The sequence below is a fragment of the Ochotona curzoniae genome, unplaced genomic scaffold (assembly GCF_017591425.1).
Source record: "Ochotona curzoniae isolate NIBS_2020 unplaced genomic scaffold, NIBS_Ocur_1.0 contig_2523, whole genome shotgun sequence".
Classification (NCBI taxonomy): domain Eukaryota; kingdom Metazoa; phylum Chordata; class Mammalia; order Lagomorpha; family Ochotonidae; genus Ochotona; species Ochotona curzoniae.
Genome location: NW_024465490.1, coordinates 185,534 through 208,520, shown reverse-complemented (window position 1 = coordinate 208,520; position 22,987 = coordinate 185,534). Strand labels below are relative to the sequence as shown.

The window sequence follows — 22,987 nt, the reverse complement described above, 5'->3', positions numbered from 1 at the left end:
GCTTGGGGAAATCAGGCAAACTTGTGTCGCCTTCTCCCTGTTGCGATGGGGGCCCTTGACTCCTTCAGGGCATCAGAGGTGGGAGTGATGTGAAAGGAGCAGATGAACTTCGGCTCACATTCAGGGGACAAGGCTGGGACCAGCCTGAGACAGCTGCCACAAGGCACACCCCTCAGGTGCAGCAGGATCCTGGACTCGGTCAGCTGGGGCTGGCCTGTGGGGCCAGGGCCAATTGGGACATCACCCTCTCTCTTCCCACGCAAAAACAGCCCCATGCTTGGGACCAGGATGTAGGTCTGATGACCCAGAAGTAAAGGGAGTGGGCTCATCTCTAGCCATTTCAGCTGCTTGGAAAGTGAACCAGTGGATGAAAGATCTTTGTCTCTCCTTCTCTGTAAACCAGTTTTTCCAGTAAAAATAAATAAGCTTTTTAAATAAATAAATCTCTTTTTTTTTTAAAAAAAAAAAATAGAGTTTCAGAGGGAAGGATAGGTCTTTCATCTGTTGGTTCATTCCACAGATACCCACAATGAGCAGAGTTGGACCAGGAACCAGGAGCTTCCCACCCGGGTCTCCCAGGTGGGTGCAGGAGCCTAAGCACTGGAGCCATCTTCCGTTGCTCTCTCAGGCACATCAGCAGGGAGCTGGATCAGAAGTGGAGTAGTCACTTCTTAGGGATACTGGCTTTGCCTGCTACTTCACAACAATGCATGTCTCATTTCTATTGCTAGTGGTATCCCTATCAAGCAAAGAAATAGAGACTGTTATTGGCTGGTTCACTCCCCTAGATGCCTACAACAGCTGGCCATGGCACACCAGGGCTGGTCACACCATCCAGGCCTCCCATGTGGGTGGTTCTTGAGCCATCCACACTGCCTCCTGAGACCTACATTAGCAGGATAGTAAGACATTGCAGCATTCTGTTGTGGTGTCCCGACCACCAGGCCAAACACCCACCCCACTGTGTTGCTTCACCCACCCTTTCTTTGGTTCCAAACAACACTGGGTGGGATCCACTCATGGCTGGTGTGCAGGTCTACCTATGTGTAGTCTGTGCGTCGGATCCCATCTGCACGGTCCCTTCGCCCTTGTCCTCAGTGCCCAAGTGTTTACCAACAGTTATATCTAGAAATTCAAGATTTACATGCCAAATTCTCCAGTGATTCGGGTGCCTCTGGGGATTTGACTGTACAATTTAATATCCCAGCATCCACCCAGCAATTTGTCATTTAAGCGGCATTAACCTTTAATCTTTGCTTTGAAGATTTATTTATTTTTATTGTAAAGTTAGATACATATAGAGAGGAGGAGAGACAAAGAGAAATATCTACCGCATCCGATGATTTACTACCCAAGTGACTGCAATGGCCGGCCCTGCGCCAATCCTAAACCAGGAGCTCTTCAGGGTCTCCCACACAGGTGCAGGGCCCCAAGGCTTTGGGCTATCCTTGACTGCTTTCCCAGGTCAAAAGCAGGGAGCTGGATAGGAAGCAGGGCTGCCAGGATTAGAACTGGTATCCATATGGGATCCAGGCGCGTTCAAGGCTAGGAATTTAGCCTCTAGGCCAGAGCACCAGGCCCGACCTTTAATCTTTAGTACTTATTTTTCACATTTATTACTTGGAAAATAACCCTAAGGGAAAGCATGGTGGCTCACAGGCTGATTCTCCATAAAGCATCCTGTATGGGCACCTCTGATTCAGCTCCCTGTTTCTGGCCTGGGAAAGCAGACAGAATGTTCCAAATCTCTGGGACCCTGCACTTACATGGAAGACCCAGAAGAAGCTCCTGGCTTCAAATCGGCTCAGGTCTGGCCATTGCTGCCATTTAGGGAGTGAACCAGTGGATGGAATATCTTTCTCTTTGCCTCTCCTTCTTTCTGTAAATTTGCCTTAAAATAAAATATAGGACAGGGGCCATTGTTGTGGCATAGTGGATAACCTGCCAGGCCTGTATCCCATATCAAGAATGCCTGTTGCAGTGCCGGGAAGTGGCTGATTTTGGCGGGTGGTTCAGGTCGAAGGTTGAAGGTGACAGCTGTCAGAGGCCCAGGCTGGCCAGGGACATCACAGTGGAGAGAGGCACCCAGGCCAGAGCATCCCCATCAAGCCTATCTCTGTTTATACAATCTCCCCAGGTCTCCACTGGGGGATAAGTTCAGGTTCCATCCTGGCCCCCCATGTCACCTTGTCAGATGGCTGCTCTCTCCCAAAGGAACCTTTGCCTTTCTGGCAGGAAGAAAAACACAAATTGTAGCTCAGTTTACTGGTCCAGAACATGTGGAGTTGACCCATCCTTAACTACTTCCAAACAGGACACTCCTCTGGTCCTGCCCCCTCTTCACCCCATCCATCTGGAGGCAGCACAGATTACTCAGGCACTGTCCCCAAGAACAGGAAAGTGGGGCGGCTGGCCTGGAGTGGGCTGGGGTTGGGGGGGGGAATGGGCTGCAGCTGTGCTCAGTTGTTGCTCAGTGAAGAAATGGTTGCAGCCACTGTTACAGGTTACCATGCTACTGGGAGCATCCCAGGATCTCCTCCCTCAGCTGAAGCAGCAGCATGACATGGACACCTTGGACATGGTGTTCCTGGACCACTGAAAGGAACGCTAACTGCTGGGGTCACCTCGACCCATGCATGTCGCCTGGTCACGGCTTTGGAGCTCCTATGGGGAACTGTGACAGAGGTGTTGCCTTAAGTCAGGGCAGGTAGATGAGAGAGAGGTCCTGGGGGAACACGTGTCAGATAGTGGGGAGAGCATCACAAACCAGATCTGCCGTTGGGTGGGTGGGGAGCAGGGAATGTGAGAGGACATGTAGGGGTGGGCAGCTGCAGGACCACTCCTTCTCTGCCAGGGCCTAGCTGCCAGCTGCTGGGAGCAAGAGAGAGAGAGAGATCTTTCATGTCTTGCTGTATTCCTGAATGACTGCATCGACCAAGGTTGACCCAGACTGAAGCCAGGAGTTCCAACTGCTTTCCTGTGTCATTCCACTTCTTTGGCTTTGCCTGATGCCAATTCCTGCTTCTATGCATGAGCATGCTCAATGGCCTGACCTCCCAGAAATGTCTATTTTGCACAATTTCTCAGGGGCCCCTGCATTTTCTCCCACTGGCAAGCAAGAGACACCGGGAACTCCCTCACCTTAGGGCCTGACTGCACAGGGACTAATGCCAGGATCATCACTAGGGACCACTCCTGCCTGAAATCGTAGATGCCCAGGATTGCTTGTTTGATTCTGCTTTAGAGTTGAGATTGCTTAAAAAATTTATTTATTTATTTATTTATTTATTGGAAAGTCAGACATACAAAGAGGAGGAGAGACAGAGAGCAAGATCTTCTGTCTGATGATTCACTCCCCAAGTGAGCGCAATGGCCAATGCTATGCCGATCCGAAAAAAGGATCCAGGAACTTCTGCCGGGTATCCCACACGGTTGCAGGGTCCCAAAGCTTTGGGCCATCCTCGACTGCTTTCCCTGGCCACAAGCAGGGAGCTGGATGGGAAATGGAGCTGCCGGGGTTAGAACCGGTACCCATATGGGATCCCGGCACGTTCAAGGCGAAGACTTTAGCCGCTAGGCCATGCTGCCAAGCCCGAGATTTCATTTTAAAAACAGCAACAATAAATCTGTATCAGTGCTGCTTCAGTGGCATAACAAGCTATTCCTCTGCCTGTGGCACAGGCATCCCATCTAGGCCCCAGCTCACATCCCAGCTGTTCTAATTCTCATCAGGCTCCCTGCTTGTGGCCTGGGAAAGCAATGCCTTAGGACCCTGTACCCACATGGGATACCCAGAGCAAACTCTTGGCTCCCAATTTAAGACCAGCCCAGCTCTGACCGTTGTAGCAATTTGGGACATAAACCAACAGATGGAGGATCTCTCTTTCTCTGCCTCTCTCTATAGCTATAAATAAATCTTTTGAAAATAAATAAATTTGGTCCAAAGACAGAGAGAGCTGGCTAGGTGCAATGCACTGGTTCATTCCTTAAGTGCCTGTAAGGGCTGGGGTCAGGCTGGCAGATCCAGGCCTCCCACGTGGGTGGTAGGCACCCAACAGATGGCTGCACCACCTGCTGCCTTCCAAGGTATACCTTAGCTGGTGGCTGGGGGACAGACGCCACGTGGGTGCACATTGATCCTGGATACTCCCACGTGAGACACTGGAGTCTCAACTGGTATGCCAAATGCCCCACCCAAGACAGCTTTATTTTCAACACAGCTTCTTTCTGATGACTGTGTCAGGGAAATTTCCACACTCCCAAATTCCCTTCCACATTTCCTGGGCTGCCCTCTGTGCATCCCACCCCACCACACAACCCACACACCTGAGGCTGACCCTGGCTCTCCTCCAGCCAGTGCTTAGTGAGCACCTGCTGTGTGCATGGTTGGGCAAGGAAGCAGGAGCCTGTGGGGCAGAAAGCTCTTGTCCTCAGGCCCAAACCCTGGCAGGGCGTGAGGGGGAGGGTGGCGGCAGTATTACTTCTGGTTTGGGGCAGGTTAGCAGGGCATCCCTGACTGCCCCCACCCACAACCCGGGGACCATCTCTCTGTCCCCCCACAGCGGTATGGCCTGTTGCAGAAGGGGATGGTGCTGCTGGCTGACAATGTCATCTTCCTGGGGGAGCCCATACTTCCTGGCACATGTGCATGGAAACAGCAGGTTTGAATACACCCACTACAGCTCATTCCTGGAGTATATGTTGGTGGGGGATGGGCTGGAGAAGACCATCTATGTGGACCCAGACAGCCAGGTGTGACCTCAATCATGCACCCTTTCCTGGATTCATCTGCCAAGTTGATTCCCGCCAACCCCACTTCTATGCTGCTACTTGGGTATCTGCCTTCAAGTGCCAGGCATACTTAGTGCCTGAATGTCCTGGGCCCTGGTCACACCTGCCACCCTATGCTGTGATCCAGGGCAGTTGTGTAGTGAACAAAAGGATGCCAGCAGGATGATGCCTGGGCCCAGGATGATGCACTGCTCCCATCCGGACTCTGTGCTCCTGAGACACCAGCCTGGCAGAGCCAGGAGCTGCACCTGCAAAGGGCCTGGTCTTGTCCTCAAGCTGTCCTCCAGGTTCCTGCCAGCAGGTGGCAGCAGAGTGCCTCAGCCACAGCTCCACTTCCCAGCCCAGACTCTGCCCTTCTTACAGAATGAATTCTAACCCCTTGACTGTCCAGGCAGCTGTAAGCAGCTTGGACACAACTGCATACCAGGGAAATTAAAGATCTAACATTTCAATAGAGGGTGGCAGCTCAGTCCATTCTTCTCAATCTCTGAGCTCTCCCATGCTACAAACCTGCCCCTACCTGACTGCCTGTGATGGGGGTGGTTGCCGCAGTTAGACCCCTGGTTGGCTTCCCCCATGGGGTGGCCCAGCTGATCCTAGGCACCCCAAGAGCTCTGCTCAGTCCTGCTCCTCCTGTGGCCTGGCTGGTGGCACCTGCTAGCCCCACGGGGTCAGCTGCCCCCCCACCCCCAGTGATCCAGCCTACCGGCCCTTCCTCCTGGCACATGCCTAGGAGAGTGGACACAGAGCCATACCCAGCCCCACTGGGCACAGGAGCAGCTCGCTCCACCTGCTTTGCTTCCAGAAGAGGAAGCTGACCCAGACTCTCTGTCTTCTCCCCAGCCATCCAGGGGATGGCTGCTGACCAAGGGCCTGCCTCACCCAGGGTTGTGAACCTGCTGGGCTTCTGCTGACTGCTCTATGCCCACACTGCCAGGGGGCCCTTAGCAAAGAGGAGCCACAGTGGACAGGTGTTCTGTCCCCAAGGGGCACACTCCTCCATCGAACTCATTGGCTAGCCAGAAATGACCTGAGTTCCAGAGTTCTAGGGGGAGCCTTTGTTTGCCTGGGCCCTGAGTGCTCATGGGGACTGCCTGTCCCTTATCCTTATTCTTGCTGGAACTGGGAGATTCAGCAAAGGGGTTTGCTGTTTTTTTGTTTTTTTTTTTTTATTCTACTGCAAATTTTAAAATACACAAAATTTATCCTTTCGTATTGCAACCATCTTCAAATGTACCACTGAGGGCCATTCAACTTTCCTTGGCCACAGGGGGCTGGTGGGATTAGTACAGAGTAGGGATCAGGTGCCCCAGTCTTCCCTGCCTGGGGTAGGGCGGAAGTGAACTAGCCCAGGTGGGTCTGAGGTGGGTGCTTGGGCCATGTCCCGGATCCAGAGCTGGTACATGCCTGGTGCGGCTCTGTCCCCTCTCCAGCTCTGTTCTGTATCCTGTGGCCCTGGGCACTTTAGGAAGCTAAGGGACTGATTGTGGCTGGTAAATCTGAGGTGTAAGGTGCTGGCCTTCTGGCCGGCAGAGGCCTGGCTCTGCTTACAGGCCTCTCCCCTGGGAAGGACACAGGTGGACGCTCATTCCGAGTCCCCGTGGCCACAGGTGCCTCGTCCAGAGGTCCAGGCGGGTCTCCAGCCTTGGCACCTGGCGTGCTCCCCTAGGTCAGGTCCCTTCTCAGCTCTGCAGTTGGGCCCTGTGCAGGGTAGAGCTGGCTTCCACGCCTTTCCCCACGGGGAGGCCCAGGGAGCCGAGCCAGGGCAGGCTTCTGGTCTCCAATGTCAAAGGCCAACCCCAGCCCTGTACTCCGCCGGGCGGCCATTGCTGACCGGAAGTGGCAGGGGCAGAGCAGGGAGCCCCGCCCCTGACCACGCCCCACCCACCTAGCCACGCCCCACTCGAGCCTTGCCTGAGTCTTGCCCTGTCCCACATGGTGGGCACCACAGGTCCATCAATCCCTGCCACGCCCCTCTCCCTAACCCCGCCCCTCCAGGCCTCCCCAACTCGGAAAACTTACAGCGTCTGTGCCACGCCACTTTAAGCCCTGCCCCGTCCCTAACTAACCTCTACCATTCCACGCCCTTTTCCATCCTGTCTGCACCACACGTCCATCATTTCCTCCACGCCCCTTTTAGCCATGCTCATGGCCTCACAAACTCTGCCATTCCCACACTTCGCTTGCCCAACCCTGCCAGGCTCAATCCCAAGTCCCGCCCCCGGTGGGCGGTGCCAGCCACTGCTGACCACCAGCAGCACACAGCCTTGCTGTCTGCAGCAGCTTCCAACAGCATCGATGACAGCAAGGATATCCGCATCCTGCGCCACGTGCAGCAGCACGCTCAGCGTGGGGACTATTGACGCCTTTTGCTCATAGGAGCGAACCATGATTATGGGGAAAAAGAAAAGGTGAGAGTGGTGGCAGACAGAGGGCACGGGCGTGGTCACTGGGGAGATGTGGGGTCCTCAGGCCAGGGCTGGGGAATGGTCCGGAGCTCCGTGGGCCCAGACACAGGTCCAAAGCCCTCCCCTTGGACAAAGGTTGTGCAGCCAGCAGACTGGCCTCCTGTGCCCCAGCCTGCACCCAGACCACTGTCCACATGGATAAGGTGGACAGTGCATGTCTGCCCAGGGGAAACAAGGGCCATTGTGGTGTCCAACAACATCAGTCTCCGGGGTTTCTCAGCACCCTGGGTTCAGGAGCTCCTGCAATAGGTGGGTATGAGTGGTGGGTGCAGCTTCTTCTGATCTCTGGACATGAGTCATGAGACCAGCCTGGCAGGTTCTGCTTGGCTCTCCTGTTGGCCTTGAACTCCAGGGTGGACACAGGCATCTTAGCTGCAGCCCCTAGGTGGGGGTACGGGGACAGCCCCTGCTGGTCATCCCACACCCCAGTGAGGGAGCACCATATGTGGCTTCCAGTGCTGGGGAGACAACATGCTAGGACACAGGGATAATGTGCACAGTGGAACCAGGGGTCTGTGAGCTGGGAGTTGGGGAAGGTAGGCAGCAGATCCCACTGGAGGGAGAGAGAGAGAGAGAGAGCTGGTCAGGCACCCTCCACCCCCACCTGCCCTCAAGCCACCCTCTGCTGCCTCTGGCCCTTGCAGGAGAGATTCTGGATGCAGTGATGAGCGAGTACCGCCCCTGTCTGCTGCTGGAGCTGGGGGTTACTGTGGCTACTCGGCCATTCACATGACCCGCCTGCTGCCCCCAGGCGGGCGGATGTTCACCATGAAGATCAACCCTGACTTTACTGCCATCACCCAGCAGATGCTGGTTTTTTCCTGCCTGTAGGACAAGGTGCAGCTTCTCTGACCCACATGGCCAATGTGGGCTTCGATTTATGGTCCCTTCTCAAGAGTGGGGGATTGGGGAGGATGGGCTGCAGCCATACTCAGTTGATGCCCAGGGAGGAAAGGGGTGCAGCTGTGCCCAGTTGTTGCCCAAGGAGGCATCAACAGCCGCTGTTACAGGTCACTGTGCTGCTGGGAGCATCCCAGGACCTTATCCCTCAGCTGAAGCAGCAGCATGACGTGGACGCCCTGGACAAGGTGTTCTTGGACCACTGGTAGGAGCTACCTGCCAGACACACTGCTGCCGGAGGATGAGTCCAGGCACGACTGGAGGTGAGCCCAACCACGTGGACACCATATAGGTGTCCCACGTGACTGCAGGTGCCCTAGTTCTTAAACCATCCTCCACTGCTTTTCCAGGATCATTTGCAGGGAGTCTGATCAGAAGTGAAACAGCCAGTGCCCAAGTGGGGTGGCAGCATCCCAGGCAGCAATTTCCCGTGCTATGCTTCAACAGCAGCCTCTAGTTTTTAACTTCCTGTTTTACTATTTAGAAAGCAGGATGCAAAAAGAGATAGACAGAAAGAAAAAAATCTTGCATCCTCTGGTTCAATCCCCAAATGACGCGCAACAGCCAAGGTTGGACCTGGCTGAAGCCAAGAATCATGAACTCCCCTGGGGTTTCCATGTGGGAATCCCTGACCCTACCATGCCCCAAGAGCCATCTCTGTCCCCAGCAGCAGTGTGGCCTGTTGCAGGAGAGGATGGTGCTGTTGGCCAACAATGTCATCTGCCCAGGAACCCCAGACTTCCTGGTGCACATGCGTGGAAGCATCAGCTTTGAGTGCACCCACTACAGTGCTATGCTGGAACACATCCAAGTGGTGAATGGGCTGGAGAAGGCTATCTATGTGGGCCCAGCTGGTCCAGAATGACATCAACCATAGACTCCACCCTGGGTCCCTCCACCAAGCTGGCCCCTGCCAACCCTGCTTCTGCTACTGCTGCCTGGGGAATCTGCCTTCAAGTGCTAGGCACAGCCTGAAGAGCTTGGGCCCTGGCCACACCTGCCTCCCCGTGTTATAGCTTTGGGCACCTAGCAACCATGCCTTGTCCTCAAGTCCTGCAGGTTCTCTCCAGCAAGTGGTAGCTCCACTTTCCAGCCCTGTCTGCACCTCTTTACTCGGTCCAGGCAGCAGGAATCATCTTGGATACAAACTATATAGTGTGGAAATTAAAAATCTAATATTTCAGTAAAGGACGGCAGCTCAGTCCCGTTCTTCTTGGCCTCCCTTGCTGCAATCCCACCCACTTTGCTGCCTGTTCTGGGTGCTGGACACTCCAGGTGGGCCCTTGGCTGGCCACTCCTGGTCATCCCACCTGAACCTGGGTATTGCTAGTGGCCTGAGCAGAGGAACCTGAAGCCCCTTCCTCCCCCACCACCACTAGGCACAACTGTCCACCCAGAAAGCCCAAGTGAGGCAGGCAGTAAGCCAGCCTTCATGGCCAGCCTCCTAGCAGGTGCTGGGGTAAAATGGTTCCTCCTTATCTGGAGGCCCAGCTGGTGGGTAACCAAACTCCTCTGACTGCCAGGTCTTCCAGACCCCATTACCCACCTGTCACAAACGTGGTCAGCCACCTCTGAGGTGTCCTGGGACCTGGTTAGTCTCAACAGGGACCTGGTTTCCAGACTAGACCCAGAGAGTGACCCTGAACAAGCTGGGCCTACCTGTGGTACACCAAGTCTGGCCTTGAGGCCACAGTCACCCTCCCAGTGTGGATCAGTGTGGGGCACAGCAGGTGCACCCTGCATGTGTGTGTGGCCATCCCATCCACCGCCCAGCCTTCAGAGCCCAGACAAGAGCCAACAGCCCACTAGAGACAGAAGGCGGAAGTTGCTCTCTTGGTGGTTTTTTTTTTTTAACTTTTTGCATTAGAAAATGTAGATGTGCACCAGTAGTCTTAATGTTAGTTTCATCTAAATGCTCATCTTCAGTGTTATAATGTTTCTTCTGTTTCCAAAGTCATAAACAGCAGGCACCTAACAGCAGCAATCCTTGCCCCCATCCCAAAGTCAGCCCCAGAAGGCATCCTTGAGGTTCCTGGGAGGTGAACACCTGGGTGGCAGGAGGCTCCCCACACCACATTGGCCCACTCCACAGGCCAGGCAGGGAACAAACCAGCCAGACCCACCTCTTTGGTCTGGCTTCCCTGCAGTGTGAGGCCCCCTCCCAGGACAGCCCCTCTGTAGTTCAGCTCCTCTCCCTGAGCCCTGGCCCCTGCCTGGCTCCATCCCCATCCCAGTCCTGCTGCCCCTCTAGCCCAGGGCACTGTGCATATGCAAGCACAGGCACGCACACGCATAAACACACACACACACACACACACACACACACACACACACACACACACACACACACATAAACACACACACATTGGGCAGCTCTCTTGCTGGTCCCCAACAAGCCTCCTGTGCTTCCTTCCTGCTCCCCGTTCCTGCGCCCCACCTGGCCTGCCTTTCTGAAGTGGCCTGCTCTCCTGCACCCTTTATTGCAGCTCCTTGGAACAGAGCACCAGGTCAGGGAGCTGGAGGAGCAGGGGGTGCAGGAAAGTAGGGACGCAGCGTGGCAGGAGGGTGTGTCACCCTGATGCAAGGAGCCTCTGAGTTCCATGGCAGGGGTTGCTCATGTCAACCCTGTTGGTGGAGATCTAGTCCCTAGAAGCCCATGGCTGGGCCCAGGCCCTGTGCAGGGAGAGGTAGAGGGAGGAGGGCATTGCAGCTGCACATGTGCGCAGGACTGGGAGAGGGACAGGGCAGGACAGTGGGCAAGCAAGCTTGGCTTCCAGGGACTGAAGGAGACACCAGATGGATGCAGCTCGGTCCAGGGATTGACACTCAGGGACTCAGGCCTGCAACTAACAGGTGTATGGGGGACCCACCCTGATTGATCCAAGCCCTTAGCCCCCAGGTGTGGCCTTCCTTGAACCAAACTTGTGTGTGGGTGAGTGAGGGGTGGTGCTGCCAGGGGCACACAGGGAGAACAGCCAGCAGCAATTATTATGTGAAGCCCCCAGCCAGAGGAGAAAGGGGTAAGAGGGACAAACTGCCAGGGCAGAGAACAACATACCAGGCATGCAAGCTAGACCCAGGAGTCAATAAGCTGAGGCTTAATGTCCCCCACGGCGACCACCAGCCTGACTGTGGGCCTCCTGGGCCCAGGCGGGTGGAGGAGCCTGCTTGCTGGGGTTGGGCTGCAGCAGGCACACAGGCACGGTGGGTGGGTGAGTGGGCAGGCAGGATCACAGCAGCATAAAGAGGCAGAACACAGCAGTTAGGTTAGATTGGGGAGATTGGGGGAGGGGCCTGAGGATGGGTCCGCTGCCACAGTGTCAAGGGAGGAGCCGAGCTGGCAGGAGCTGGTGAGTGCACCGGCCTGTGCATGAAGCCAGGAGAACTGGCGGAGAGTAGGTGTTGGGCCTTGCCTGGCACACACATGCAGAGAAAGGTGTAGGTAAGCTGGCTAGACTCCCTCATTCCCAGACCCTGCTCTCCTTGCCAGTAAGGGTGGACAGCCCAGCTGTGCTCCCTGGCCCCCAATGGCCCAGGGCTCAGGACTTCAGGACTGCAACTGGATGAGCTTGAGGAGAGGAGGGTGCACCCACCACACTTCCCTGGCAGCCAATCACTACTCACATTTAATAACTTCTTTTAGGAGGCCGACCCCATGGGATCACTACTGCAGGCTCTGCGTTCCCTATGGTATAAGTGGTGTAGCAGTGGTCTGGGGACAGCAGAGGAGAAGACTAAGGCAGGGCACTGCAGGAGCATGCTAGCACCTGCTGTGGACACTCCCACCGGCCCCAAAATGGGGTATGGCTGTGGCTGGGCACCGGTTGTCCAGCCAGCAGGCTTTCTCAGAATCAGCCTAGGGCCTCCCATTTGCCTGCCCTCCTTTCTATGTCCTCTCCTACCTGCTCACCCTTCTTTCCACAAGCGCCACAGCACCTGCACTCACCCAGTCGGCCAAGTGTGTCCATAGGAATCACTTCCCGGATACCTGCCTTCTCGCTGTTTGCAAGGGTGAGAGCAGGCGTGAGCTGTGGGCTGCCAAGCCAGGATGGACATCCTTTGCTGCCCATTTCTTGGCAACCCTGCCTGGCCTCTGCCCGTCAGGCATGCCACACCCCCGCCCCTGCAGTGGCACCCAAGCAGGCGGCAGGTGACCAAGAATTGCCAGGGAGCAGTGATCTAGGCCCCTAGTCCATGCAGGGTCTCTCTTCTCCACCACCTCACCACCTGTCAGCCTCACACACCCAGGACCTTGACCACCAATGGCAGCGTGCTGTCACCGAAGCCCCTGGGGCTCTGCGCTTCCTTAGGCACCTTGCTGGCTGCTCCAGCAGGCTGAGAAAGCACAAGGTAGAGACAACGTGGGGGTGAGTTTGCATCACCTTTTCCTGCAGCTGGGACTTGAAATGGCAGAGGGGAGTGCAGCCTGCACTTGGAAGCGTGCCTTGGTCCAGCCGTCCCTCTGCAGCCGTCCCTCTGCAGCTCCTTGTAGCTCCACAGGGTCTACAGCACGTGCAAAGCTGCCTTTGCCTGGCGCACCGACTGGCTGCGGTGGCCCCGGGGTGGGGTCAGTGACCACTAGCCATGCCTCCCTCATCAGGCCCTGCCCCAAATCCCATCCACCTGATAACCTGCCGTGAGCCCTGCCCACCTGTCAGCTAGCCCCGCCCACCCAACGCATCTGCCAGTGCAGAGGGCACACCTCGAGCCTGAAGGAGATCGGCCATTGTCCAGGCTGTCGGAACCAATCTCGTGGATGGTGTTGAGCACGGCCACCACCGAGTCTTCCTCCAGGCATTTCTAAGGGAAACTGTGAAAACTGCTGGTGTAAAATTTCCTGGTCTCCATGTGGGCAGTCACATGGAACTGAGCTTTCCCCCAACACATTCAGGGCACTCTCTGATTCTGACTCATAGTGGACAATTTCCTTGTGTGCTTCCTCAAATCATTTTTTTTTTTGGCCAATATTTATGGTTTAGGGCTGAGCACGGTTGCCTAGTGGCTAAAGCCTTGAGCATGCATGCACCGAGATCCCATATGGGCATTGATTAATGCCACAGCTGCTCCACTTTCCATTCAGCTGTGTGCTTGTGGCCTGGGAAAGCAGTCAAGAATGGTATAAAGTCTTGGGGTCCTGCACCTGCAGTGGAGACCCAGAACAAGCTCCTGGCTCTTGGCTTCAGATTGGCTCAGTTCTTGCCTTTGTGACTGCCTTGGGAGTGATCCAGTGTATGGAAGATATTTTTCTCTGTCTCTCTTCCTCTCTGTATATTTCACTTTCTAATAAAAAATGGTTCTTGGCTTCATATCAGCTCATCTCTAGCCATTGTGGCCATCTGGGGAGTGAACCAGTAGATGGAAGATCTGTTTCTCTGTTTCTTTTCCTCTTTGTGTATCTGAGAAAGAGATCTTTCATATATATGCTATATATACGAGAGAGTCTGACAGATAAGAAAACTTAGACCCAAAGGCCTTGGAATGGAATGGTGAAGCAGTTATATGTGTTTCTTCCCTGTGGTAGATGTGGGTATCAGTAAGATCCAGACTAGACAGTACCAAGTGGCCCATCAGGCTCTGTGTTGGCCCTTCTTGCACTGGCATAGTACTACCCACTGTTACTCAAGGCTTTAATGGAAGCTCCAAAATAACAGCTTCTATGCAATCCCTTCTGCACCTTTACTAGTGCTGCAGCAGCCTCACAGCCACAGTTGGTGTGTTTCTCTAAGACAATTCCTTAAGGTTGATTGCCAAGCTGCAGTGCCAATCTCTGGCCATTATAAGCCACAGCAAGAAACAAAAGGAGGTCCTATGGGAGAGAATCTCAAATTAGGGCAAATGACTTAATCTTCAAAGTATAATACACTGCAGTCCAGGCAGTCATCAGACTCCACTCCCTCAGTGAAGAAAACTGCAATCAAAGAGCTAACACTCAAGGGCCTGAACTTAACAAAATGCAAACAAATCAAGCTTCTTAACTTGGTTGGGTTGGAGACAAGAGACAAGAACTTAACAGGGACACTACTGCTAAACGGTTTCTCTGAGAAGCCAGAAAGGATTTAGCATGCTTACTCTCATGAGCCAATCTTTTTTTTTTTTTTATTGGAAAGGCGGATATACAGAGAGAACAGACAGAGAGGAAGACCTTCCGCCCGATGATTTGTTCTCCAAGTGAGCACAACTGCTAATGCTATGCCGATCCAAAGCCAGGAACCTCTTCCAAGTCTCCCACGCGGGTGTAGGGTCCCAAAGCTTTGGGCCATCCTCGACTGCTTTCCCGGGCCACAGGCAGGGAGCTGGATGGGAAGCAGGGCCGCCGGGATTAGAACTGGCGCCCATATGGGATCCCGGGTGTGCAAGGCAAGGACCTTATCCACGGCACCATCGCGCTGGTCCCGCATGAGCCCAATCTTTTTAAAACCTCTGCATGTGCAAAACAAATGATGTATTCTTTTCCATCTGCTCCAGAGATAAACTAGACAGGGGAAGGTACAAAGATTTTAGTACAGTACACTGAAGTTTTAATTCCCAATTCTAATACTGTACAAGCTATGTAAATGAGTAAATTTAGTAGGCAATTCCATTTCTTTGTCTGTAAATTAGGAATACCATCAAATACTTCAGTTGATTATGGACAGGGTTAATGCAATGATACCAACGGAGTATTTGTTGCTGCCTGATTTGCATTAAGTCCCTTTTCTTCCTATTTGTTATTTGTGCTTTCAGTGGCAGGCACTGTGGCATACCACATAAAGCTGCTTGTGGCATGCACTTCCCATACGAGCGCTGGCTTAAGTCCTGAATGTTCCCCATCTGATGCAGCTTTCTGCTGATATGCCTGAGAAAGCAGTGGAGAAAGGTCAAGAGCTTGGGACCCTGCACCTGTGTGGAAGACCCAGAAGAAGCTGCTGAATCTGTGTTGGACCAACCCTGCTTCAGTCATTACAGCTATGTGAGCTGTGAACCAACATATGGAAGACCCCTTTCTTTATCCCTCCCTCTATTTTTCAAGTACAAAGTAAATTTTAAAAATTCAAAACATGTAAACCATATTTTAAGCAAAGGCCTTTTTTGAGAAAAAATTGCAAACCATGCAGTTTGTCATACTATCCATTTTGAATAGAGTTTTGAAGACTTCCTCATATGCATGCATTTAAAATGCAAAGTAGGGCCTGATGCAATAGCATAGTGGCCAAAGTCCCCACCTCGCATGCTCCAATACCCCATGTTGGTGTCAAGTCTAGTCCCATTGGCAGTCCTGCTTCCCATCCAGCTCCCTGCTAGTGGCCTGGGAAAGCAGTTGAGGACAGCCCAAAGCCTTGGGACCCTGCACCCACGTGGGAGACCTGGAGGAGGTTCCTAGCTTCAGTTTGGCTAGCTCCAACTATTGCAGCCACTTGCAGAGTGAATCAGCAGATGGAAGATTTTCTTCCTTGTCTCTCCTCTTCTCTGTATATCTGATTGTCCAAAAAAAGTAAATCTTTAAAAAATACATAAAATGCAAACTAAACTTAAAATTACCATCTTTATAAACCTTTTTGAAGTATCTGACTATATTACTTTTGTTGACCAGCACCTAAGAAAAGTATATACATTCCATAGTCTGAAGTCTTAAGGATTGCTTCTACTATTTAAGAATTCTATACCTGGGTTTCAAGCATGTGGCCTACTGGCTTGGCAGAAGGCAGGCTTTGGGAGTCACCTATTTTTCCTGCCTTTTTGGTTTTGTTTTGTTTTGCTGTTGTTGCTGTTAATTTTAATACCCATAGTTCTTCACACAAACAGAATAAAAGATTCCAGAATGGAAAGGGTTCATCCATTGATTCCACATACATGAAATTGCATCTTGTTTATTGCCAGGCACTAAGTGTTTCAAAATGCATGAGAATGAAAATCTCAGCAATTAGTCTAGCCAACCTGTATCTGAATTTCAGAATGTAGGACATACACTGCTATTTCATAAACATGAAAGGGTTGGGAGACTAATTTTGTAAAATTCTCATTACTAGGCCCAGTGTGGTAGCCTATTGGTTAATGTACTCACCTGCAAGTCCTGATTTCTCATTCAGGTGCTGATTTATGTCCTGGCTTCCCTGCTTCCCATCCAGCTTCTTGCTTGTGGGCTGGGAAAGTGGGGCAGGACAGCCCAAAGCCTTAAGACCTTGCACCCACATGAGAGATCCATAAGAAGTTCCTGGGGCCCGGCGCGGTGGCACAGTGGTTAAGGTCCTCACCTTGCACGCCCGGGATCACATATGGGCACCGGTTCTAATTCTGGCAGCCCTGCTTCCTTTCCAGCTCCCTGCCTGTGGCCCGGGAAAGCAGTCGAGGACGGCCCAAAGCTTTGGGACCCTGCACCCTGTGGGAGACTTGGAAGAGGCTCCTGGCTTCGGATCGGCATAGCATTGCCCGTTATGCTCACTTGGGGAGCAAATCATCGGATGGAAGATCTTCCTCTCTATCTCTCCTCTCTGTATATCTGCCTTTCCAATAAAAAAATGATAGAAATAAAAATCTTTAAAAAAAAAAAAAAACAAGTTCCTGGATCCTGGCCTCAGGTGGGCTCAGATCTGGCTTTTGTGGCCACCTGTGGAGCAAATTAGCATATGCAAGATCTTTCTCTCCTCCTTTCTGTGTAAATGTGACTTTTCAATAAAAATAAATAAAATGTTTTAAAAAGATTCTCACTACCAAGAACCTGCATCTTCTAAGAGAACTATAAAAGTTTAAATACACCTTGAAAGAAGTTCACACACGGCCAAAAAACAAGAAATTTTATTATTTACCATCATGGTGTGCTGGGGTCCGTGCAGTAGGTGTGGATGACATGAAGGTGTGAAGAGAACAGCTCCCTGCTTGGCAGGGCCTGGGGAGCTTCCAGCTGTTTGGCAGGGCCCGGCGATTTCTCTCTGACCATCTTGATGCAGTCTCACCCCCTGTTTGCATGGACACTCAAGTACCCCACTAAGAATTCTGTAATCTATTGAGGCATTGTTTGCCCCTGTGAGATGGCTTTGGCAACTACTGCGAGCTTAAGAGTTAATGTTATTGATAATGTCTTAGTGAGTGGGCCTTTAACTGCACACAGGAGTACAATTAAACCCATGCCATTTCTGGACACCTTATTGTGTGCCTACCCATTGCCCTGAAATCGGGCCCAGACATATAGCATGCCTTCTGGGAAACGGCTTAACAAGAATCTTACAAACTAATGGAAGTGATGGGAGTATGAGCTGAAACTGCTATGGCAAAAATATAGTTGCTGTGACCTTAAAGGTTAGCCTGTTCTTGCAACTCTTTAGAGCATAGAAAATGTAGTTGCTTTAGCCACTTTCATAATCTTTTAACTAGAGGAAATATAGGGCGATTCTATTAACATCATAGAGAAATAATTTTGATTATTGTTTGCTTGTTTATGAGGTTGTAGAGGCTGCAGTTGTAGGGGGATTTAATAGTTTGAAACTTTTTGTCTTACATCTTTATGTTTTTTCCCTTTGGATGTATTTCTCCCATTTAGTAATAAGTTGTGCAAACAAAATGTAGTAGGAATGTTGCACTGATTAGCAGGTAACCATCTGTGCCTTGGCCTTGGAGTTCAGGCTGTCACCTAATGGCTACTTCTGAAGAATGAATAACGGCTTGCTTTAAAGAAACTGATTATAGTAACTTACAGAATTATCTTTAAGAGCACCTGGTTGACCATGAAGTAAAAATTAATTGAACATCTGTGCATGCTGTCTTAGTTCTAAAGTAAAAGATAAAAAATCAAACGTTTGTGCAGAAGTTTGTGATGTGTCTAAGAAAATAAAAAGAACAGCTTCTTCTTGAAAAAGCAAGTAGAAGCAAGCAAACAAGAAGCAAGGAAGCAGCAAAAATGCAACAAGTGTCTGTGTCTTTCTTTATCGCCGATTCCACGCACCCTTCCCGAGCTCTGAACTCAGCTGGAGCTGGACTCCGGCAATGGTGTGTGACCCAAAAAAGGCAGTTGATCTGTGCCTTAGTTTCTTCATTTGAACAACACATGCACACATAGCCATCACACCCTATATATATTTGGTTTATCTATATCATAGCTTTAAGTTTAAATTGATAAAATATTAATCAATTCACTTAACTTTTAATGAATTACTATTCTATGTCTACATATATATGTATATGTATATATATGTATATATATATATATATATATATATATATATGAATAGATTTAGAAAGACAGTATCTCAAGTAAACAACCAACCATAAAAGCATGCAGTCTGTCAAACAGTACTGAGAGGAATCAGACTGCACTTCTGGGAGCAATGTGGCAAAATACAGGCAAGATGAAGGAAAGGCAAAACAGCAATTCCATGTCCAGGTATCCATCGTTCTCCACCATCCCTCCCCTCTAAAGAAAGCCCACTTATTTCTAACTGAACAAGGACACATGTACACAGATGTTTAATGTGTCAATGATCACTTCGATTAAATAATTACATAATATAATAGAAATAGCAGCCATGTTGTACCACTTCAGGGGGGGCAACACTCATATTACACTGAAAGTTGAAATACTTGGAGTGTGCATAGCTTTATTATGGGCAAATCTCAAGGATTACGATTATTAAGAAGGCATCGGGTCCAGTGCTATGGCATAGTGGTTAAAGTCCACACCTTGAATGTGCCGGAATCCCACATAGAAGCTGGTTCTAATCCCAGAGGCCCTGCTTCCCATCCAGCTCCCTGCTTGTGGCCTGGGAAACCAATGAAAGATGCCCAAAGCCTTGGGACCTTGCACCCACGTGGAAGACCTGGAGGAGGTTCCTGGCTCCTGGCTTCAGAGGATTGGCACAGCACTGGCCATTATGCTCACTTGGGGAGTGAATCTTCGAATGGAAGGTCTTCGTCTCTGTCTCTCCTCCTCTCTGTATATCTGACTTTGCAATAAAAAATAAATAAATCTTTTAAAAAAAGAAGGCATGGCCAGTTACAGCACCATCTGTGGTGCTGGTCTCCCATAAAAGTGCTGGTTCAGGTGCCAAGAGACAACTTCCAATCCAGCTTCTTACTAAAGTGTGTGGGAAACCTGGACAGAGTTTCAGGCTCCTGGCTTTGACTTGACCTAGTGCCAGCCATTACAACCATTTGGGTAGTGAACCAGCAGATGGAAGATCTCTCTCTGTAACCCTGCATTTCTAATAAACAAACAAATGATTAAAAATACTTAGAAATACTAGTTGTGTCAAATATAATGACATACAAACAAATGTGCATTGATAGCTTCCTGTCGACTGTAAATGCAAAAACTTGTGATAATGATACACGGAGACTTTGAGATAACATTCACCTGAGCTGTTGGGACATAAGACAGAAGAAAGTTGCCTGTGTCAGAATTGTTTTCTAAAAAATCAAACAAAACCAAAGCCTTTAATAAAGAGAATCTTAATATCTGTTTGATTTTGAAGTGACTGCACATACAGTGATCTGTTGCACATATTTCTGAGTACTTGAAATTGTCATAAAACTCAAATAAAGCAGAAATGAAGCCCAGACATTTAGCTCCCATGTAACGTATACTTTATTTAAATGTGTTGAAGCATTCCAGAAAGTATAAGCATCTCTTACAGCTATCAATACTATCAGTCTGAGCAACAGTGGCAAATTTGAAACCATCACTGAATGCTCCCTTGAGATACCAGCCACCATCTGTGTCTGCATGTACCTCTTCATTATGCTTCATTAGCATCAGTAACACAGCTCAACCATTGTGGCTTCTTCACCGATCCCTTCACATTGGCCAGTTCTATTCTGTATTTGTATTTTACAAGTTGTTGGTGAGAAAAGCAAGTAGACATTCAATAATAAAAGAAAAACCACAAGGATAGACAAGGGAAGATGGAGACTCTACGTAATCATGATCAGCCAACTAAGAGCTTTGCAAGCATAAAATCTCTCCTCAAAAGCCCAAAGACTTAGCAACACAGGCAAGCATCAAGCTTTTAAGAACAGCAAGAATGGAATTATAAGTTAGTTGCAAATGGGAGAACACTCAAGAAATGTAGCCCTCCATTTTACAGGAAGACAAAATGGTCAGTTAGTGATACTGGAAGAGCAAATGAAACCATATGTAGCCAGTATGCATGTAGCAGACAGACTAAGCCAAGGCTGTTACAGCTTTCTGTACAACGAGTAATGGCAGTGAACAGTGGGCTAAACCAAGAGTCCTGGAAGCTGTAAGATTCCTTAATAATTATAACAGATTGTTGCTAATAAATGTTGGATTGTTGCATTCTCACTGCATTCTATCACCCTGTCCTACACAGGCCTGATTCCTCTCACTGTCCTAGAGTTGCAGTCCAGCTACAAAGTCTGGTTTCACAGCTACCTCACTCAACACTGGTGCTCAGCTTATATTTGAGGACTTGAGGAATATATTTTTATGCAACTATAAGTCACAGAAAACACCTTTACCCACCTGTTGCGGTGACAATATAATGACAGGCAATTAATGTCAATGAAGATGTGTAAACACAGAACTCCTTACATATTGCTGAAAGGAATATCCAATACTACAGCCACTTTGGCACTTTCTTAAAAATAAGCATGTCATAAAACTCAACAATTTCACTGCTAGGTAAATCAGCAAGAGAAATGAAAATACATGTCCACACCAAAACTGGCACAAAATGTCCATATCAACATTATTTTTAAAGGCACAAGTGCACTTGCTGCCTTCAACACCAACATCACATATGGGAGTGTTGCTATGAGTATTGCTCCACTTTCTATACAGCAGCCTGCTATTGTACCCAGGAAAAGCAGATGAAGATGGTTTAAGGGCTTGGATGCCTGCTGCCCATGTAGGAGACCAGAATGTAGTTCTATGTTCCTGACTTTGCCCTGTTAATTGCTGCCATTTGGGGAATGAAGTGGTAGGTACAAGATTTCTTTCTCAGCATTTGAGGAGGGTCCAAAGACTTGGGACCCTGCACCACCACTGGAGACCTAGATGAAGCTCCTTCTTTGGATCAGCTCAGTTCCAGCTGTTTCAGCCACTTGGGGTGTGAATCAACAGATGGAAGATCTTTATCTACTTCTCTCTGTAAATCTGACTTTCCAATAACAATCTATAAATTTCAAAAAACATTTTCTCTTTCCCTCTCTGATAAATAAAAAAGTTCATGATACAAAAAAATGAAAATGTGTCAAATGCCTATATACTGCTAAATAATAAAATATGATATACCAACAAAACAATACTATTCATCAATAAAAAGTGAACTACTAATGCAAACTACCTATGAATCCTAAGATAATGCTGAGTGAAATAAGTCAGATATACAAACCATATATTGTATGACTCTATTTACATGAAATAGGTGAAAATATAGAGAAAGAATGAGTGGTTACCTAAGGTCTGCAATGAATGAAGAACAACTACACATGGGATATTAGGTCTTATCTGAGTGATGAAAATGTTTCAAAATCAGATGTGTGTTTTAGTAGCTTATTTCATTAAGACTATTGAATTTTGAGGGTTCCCCCCAACTAAATGGCTTTACTCAGAGCTCCAACCACTGGAGGAGTGGGAGGATCTGTGATCTGACAGTGGAGTGCATATGTCTGAATGGGGCCAACCTGGTTACTGAAGATGGTGCAGTGGGCAGCATACCCAAATGCACATGGAGAATTAGGCAATTGACTGTATCCTATGGAGGACATCAGATCAGGTACCATACCAGAGAAAGGGTAGCAGATCCAATTGCTCAACTACACAGAGAAACTTGACAGCAAATTTGTGGGTGAATGGAGAATCTGGAGTGGACTGTGTCAACCAATGGACCTTGGAAGGAGTTCCTCATCCTTGGATTGGCAAGATTGATCACAAGTCAGCACTATCAAAACCACTTGAACAGAACGCTTAGAACATGCTCCCCATTGGGGTCCCTGGGATGATATCAGGTGGCTGTTCCCCAATACTGAGTATCATGGCAGTCGGGCAGCTTCTCCTCTTGAAGCCCTCTTCCATCCAGAAATAGCAGAAGGTAAGGAAGTTGTGGAAATAGTGGTCTCGCCAGCTTTCCCTAGTCTTCAACCATTGTCACCTCAATTAACTGTGTGAACATCAAAAATAAAATTTAAAATAAATAGGCAAATAAGTAAATAATGTAAAATGGATTAATTTTATGATATTATGTTACATATCAAGGAATTAATCTTTAAAACTCAGTGTATTTTTTCTAAAACAAAGATGATAACCAAAGAGATGCTTTAATTGGAATATAGGTAAAGGGAAGACACAGGGTGGAGAATACACATAAGATAATCTAGAAATTGTATTTTTGATGATGTATACACAGTTGAAAAGGATGAATAATCTTGTGTGCCACCCATTCAGGTGGGAAGGGTCAAGGATTAGGGGAATGTGGATAAAACCATTGATCACAAATTTTTATTTCTACTTCCAGTATCTGGGGAAGTGGTGGAGTGAAGGTAGGAGGCTGCACCCAGCATCACAACCACATCAGTACCCACAGATGGGGACTGGCCTTCCAATGTCATCCCAGGGTCCCTGATGTGCAGCGTGCACCAACAGTTCTGCTCTAGTGTTTTTGGTAAGTTCTGAAATGCTGTTGATTTTGCTAATCCAAGAATGAGCAACACCTTCCAAGGTCTATTGGTTAACATAGACATCTTAGAGTCTAAATTTTCCCAGATATTTGCTGTCAAAACTTAGTTGGGTTGTCCGATTTGTTCTGCCCTCCTTCCTCTGCTATGGTACTTGATGTTCTCTGTGGGTTGCAATGAACTGCCATATACTCTATGTGCATCTGGGTATGCTGTCCACTGCT

General features: G+C 49.5%; 1 pseudogene; it reads left to right on the top strand.

Moving 5' to 3' along the window:
* The first annotated feature begins 7,749 nt into the window (after positions 1 to 7,749).
* On the top strand, positions 7,750 to 9,024 carry LOC121152600 (annotated as a pseudogene).
* The last annotated feature ends 13,963 nt before the right edge of the window (positions 9,025 to 22,987 follow it).